This window comes from Bos indicus x Bos taurus, chromosome 8, assembly GCF_003369695.1.
Source record: "Bos indicus x Bos taurus breed Angus x Brahman F1 hybrid chromosome 8, Bos_hybrid_MaternalHap_v2.0, whole genome shotgun sequence".
Classification (NCBI taxonomy): Eukaryota; Metazoa; Chordata; class Mammalia; order Artiodactyla; family Bovidae; genus Bos; species Bos indicus x Bos taurus.
In genome coordinates, this window is record NC_040083.1 from 103,766,384 (window position 1) to 103,771,158 (window position 4,775).

A 4,775-nucleotide genomic window follows, 5' to 3' on the forward strand; every position below is an offset into this window, starting at 1 on the left:
CCCAAAGAAAGGCAATGCCAAAGAATGCTCAGACTACCACACAATTGCAGTCATCTCACACGCTAGTAAAGTAATGCTCAAAATTCTCCAAGCCAGGCTTCAGCAATATGTGAACTGTGAACTTCCTGATGTTCAAGCTGGTTTTAGAAAAGGCAGAGGAACCAGAGGTCAAATTGCCAGCATCAGCTGGATCATGGAAAAAGCAAGAGAGTTCCAGAAAAACACCTATTTCTGCTTTATTGACTATGCCAAAGCCTTTGACTATGTGGATCACAATAAACTGTGGAAAATTCTGAAAAAGATGGGAATACCAGACCACCTGACCTACCTCTTGAGAAACCTAAATCAGGTCAGGAAACAACAGTTAGAACTGGACATGGAACAACAGACTAGTTCCAAATAGGAAAAGGAGTACGTCAAGGCTGTATATTGTCACCCTGTTTATTTACCTTATATGCAGAGTACATCATGAGAAACGCTGGACTGGAAGAAACACAAGCTGGAATCAAGATTGCCAGGAGAAATACCAATAACCTCAGATATGCAGATGACACCACCCTTATGGCAGAAAGTGAAGAGGAACTCAAAAGCCTCTTGATGAAAGTGAAAGTGGAGAGTGAAAAAGTTGGCTTAAAGCTCAACATTCAGAAAACGAAGATCATGGCATCCGGTCCCACCACTTCATGGGAAATAGATGGGGCAACAGTGGAAACAGTGTCAGACTTTATTTTTCTGGGCTCCAAAATCACTACAGATGGTGACTGCAGCCATGAAATTAAAAGACACTTACTCCTTGGAAGGAAAGTTATGACCAACCTAGATAGCATATTCAAAAGCAGAGACATTACTTTGCCAATAGAGGTCCGTGTAGTCAAGGCTATGGTTTTTCCTGTGGTCATGTATGGATGTGAGAGTTGGACTGTGAAGAAGGCTGAGCACTGAAGAATTGATGCTTTTGAACTGTGGTGTTGGAGAAGACTCTTGAGAGTCCCTTGGACTGCAAGGAGATCCAACCAGTCCATTCTGAAGGAGATCAGCCCTGAGATTTCTTTGGAAGGAATGGTGCTAAAGCTGAAACTCCAGTACTTTGGCCACCTCATGCGAAGAGTTGACTCATTGGAAAAGACTCTGATGCTGGGAGGGATTGGGGGCGGGAGGAGAAGGGGACGACAGAGGATGAGATGGCTGGATGACATCACCGACTCGATGGACGTGAGTTTGAGTGAACTCGGGGAGTTGATGATGGACAGGGAGGCCTGGCGTGCTGAGATTCATGGGGTCGCAGAGTCGGACATGACTGAGCGACTGATCTGATCTGATCTGATCTGATATAGTAGGCTTTAAAATGCTAGTGTCCAGATGATAAGGATCATGGCTGTACCCTTAAAGCATACGAGCAGGTAAGGAAATAACCACCTAGGAAAACCTATGGTAGGTGAGAACAACATAGGCAGCGCGAGCACTTTTCCTTCCTGCTGTGGGGACAGGACTGAGTGGATTCAGTGTGCACGTGGTGACTAGAAAGAGCTCCTGGGTTCCTCCCCAGCATCTGGTCCCCCTTCTTCCAACAGCAGCACCCTAATTTCCCCTTAAAATGCCATTGTCATCCTGTCAGTTCGCATGGTTTGGGGTGGCGGGGGCGGTTGCTGACCTTGCCTTTTGCCTCCAGGCTTGGCTACTGTGCTTTGCTCTGCTCTGGGAATCCAGATGACACGCCTGCCAATGAAATTCTACCCTCAGACTTTGGCTGCAGCTTTCAGACAAAGAGGAATTCTTTCCCTGCTGTGGATAAGCTGGTGGCCTGGAGCCACTGGGGCCATCTCTGCCACCACAATGGGAAGATCTGGCCAGGACTTAAGCCCCCATAAGACGAAAGCAGAACCAGAAGCTAAAGAAAGGTTCCTTATGACACTGAATCAGATATAACTCTGGGCTCTTCCGTAGATGATAATAAGTTTCCTTTTTTCTTAAACCACATAGAATCTGTCATTGTAACTAAACAATTCCAGCCACTATCGGTTTTTTCCCTAGGCAGCCACCACCCGGCACACGTCTGAATGCTTCCTTTCCCCACCCCATCTCAGCCACCAGCTATCTACATCCCCATCTTCCATCTAGGAATGCAAATTTCAGAAATGAATGGTGCCAAGGGCACAAGGGAGAGGAGCGGGGCCAAGTCTGATAATGAATTCCCATGCACTCTGTGAGCCATTTGGTGGTTATTCAAAAACCCATTCAATGTTTTTCTCCAGTGATGATAAGTACACTGTTCTTGGTATTGTGTCTGTCACCAGCTGAATGATAGTGATATTTCCACTTAGGATCTTAGTAGACTCGTGGCTCTGAAAATAATGTTTCTCAGAGAGAGATTGGCAGTGCAACAGATGTGTGTGAGCAGAATGCCCCCAGCCCCACCCAGCCGAGCAGCTGGCTGCCCGAGATTCGCTGCCCTCAGATTCGCTGAGGTCTGGACCCTAATATTTTCAGAGATTCCTGGCTTCAGAAGGCTTTTTCTTTCCCTTTGAAATGGGGGCTGCCTCCTGAAATTGGTGTCTCCCATGTGGGCAGTACGCAGCTGGGAAGGAAGTGGTTAGCAGTGCAATGGGGAATTCCCTGGTAGCCCAGTGGCTAAGACTCCACCATCCCAATGCAGAGGGCCCAGGTTCAATCCCTGATCAGGGAACTAAGGTCCCATGTGCCACAACTAAGAATTTACATGCCTGAACAAAGATGGGAGATCCCACATGCTGCAACTAAGACCTGGTGTAGCCAATAAATAAAGAAATCCAGTATTCTTGCCCGAAAAATACCATGGACTGAAGAGCCTGATGGGCTACAGTCCAAATGGTCACAAAGAGTCCAACACAACTGAGCGACTAAGCGCGCGCGTGCGCGCGCGCACACACACACACACACACACACACACACACACACACACACATATCAAGCAAGACGATGGGTTGGCTCAGATCTTGGATCTCTACACCTGCTGCTTCAGAATTTCCTGGGGAGCTTTCTGAAAGTGCCTCTTCCAGTCCCCATTCCCTGCAAGATTCTTAATCAGTAGGTCTGGGAGCTAACCTGATATTTATCAAGGTGTCTGATTCTAAAGGGCAGCCTTGATGCAGAATCATAGGTATGAGATGTCCAGAGGCCAGCGTTCCTCTGTTTCCTCTTTGGGGGGGCCCTCTTCTTCCAGCCTTTAAGGTCCCTCGTGGGAACCCTCCCAGAGTAACTTTTGTGAGATCAGATGGTGTAGGGAGCAATAGTAGAGACCATTGATGTAGTGAAACCCTGTAACTTCCAAATAAGAACCAGAAAGGCCAAATGAATTTCCAAAGATCACACAGCAAGTCTACAGATTAACCAGGGTACAAACCAGGGAGGCTAAACATAGAAAGCTCTCCTGGGCCTGGTTTCCCACGCTGAATTATGGGTGGGGGTGATATCCCCTGATTGGGCTTCCCAGGTGTTTCAGAGGTTAAAGAATCCACCTGCCAATGCAGGAGATGCAGGAGATGTGGGTTTGATCCCTGGGTCTGGAAGATCCCCTGGAGGAAGAAATGGCAACTCACTTCAGTATTCTTGCCAGGATAATCCCATGGACAGAGGAACCTGGCGGGTTACAGTCCATGGAGTCACAAAGATTTGGACAGCACTGAGCAACTGAGCACACAGATATGCTATCCTCTGATTACCACACTCAGCCTCCAGTGCAGACTCAGCAGCCTTTTTCTCCATCCTCATAAGAGAGGGGAAGCTGCCCACTGAGGCAGGGATAGAGAGGGGCTTCTCTCAGTTCCTCACTCCCAAGCACAAGCTTTGGGCTCTGCAGAAGTTGCTTGGAATTTAACATGCATCTCACCAGCATCTATAAGTAAACTTTCCTTTCCTCTTCCAGCCTGGGGTGGCTCTGTATGGTGGATATGCCCCTCTACCTCCATCCCTCCTCCTTTCTTAAGCTGCTACTCCTGCTGCTGCTGCTGCTGCTGCTGCTGCTAAGTCGCTTCAGTCATGTCCGACTCTGTGTGACCCCATAGACGGCAGCCCACCAGGCTCCCCCATCCCTGGGATTCTCCAGGCAAGAACACTGGAGTGGGTTGCCATTTCCTTCTCCAATGCATGAAACTGAAAAGTGAAAGTGAAGTCGCTCAGTGGTGTCCAACCCTCAGTGACCCCATGGAGTGCAGCCCACAAGGCTCCCCCATCCGTGGGATTTTCCAGGCAAGAGTACTGGAGTGGGGTGCCATTGCCTTCTCCGAAGCTGCTACCCCTAGTACTCCATAAAGCCACACCACCACTTAGAATCGGCTCTTTCCAGGCCAGTGTGTCAGCAAGCATGAGTGATGGAGCCCATAGACCATTGTTCAGAGGAGGATGGTAGTGAGTCAGCAGGAGAGACTTTCCAGGCTGGCTGGGAGGTAGAATAATGACACCTTTGCTCCGGCTTCCTAAGAATAGAACAGATGGAGAAGGCAATCATCTAGGGATAAGTCCTAGGAATCCAGTGCCCTAGGCACTTGATCAGTTAGGTTATAATTCACCATAGGACGCTAGCTTCTGGTTTGCCCTCTGGTAATTGAAGAGTTGTTTCAGGCCATTCGAGGTGGAGCTTCTGAGCCTTTGGGGGGTTTCAGGAACTTTCAGGATGCGATATAAACCACAGAACACTCCATACCCAAGATTCATATACACATTTATTCAAACATTCCCTAGAGTTTCAGGGACTCATGGAATCCCAGACACTCAGTCATGGGCTCTAGCAAAGAATTCCT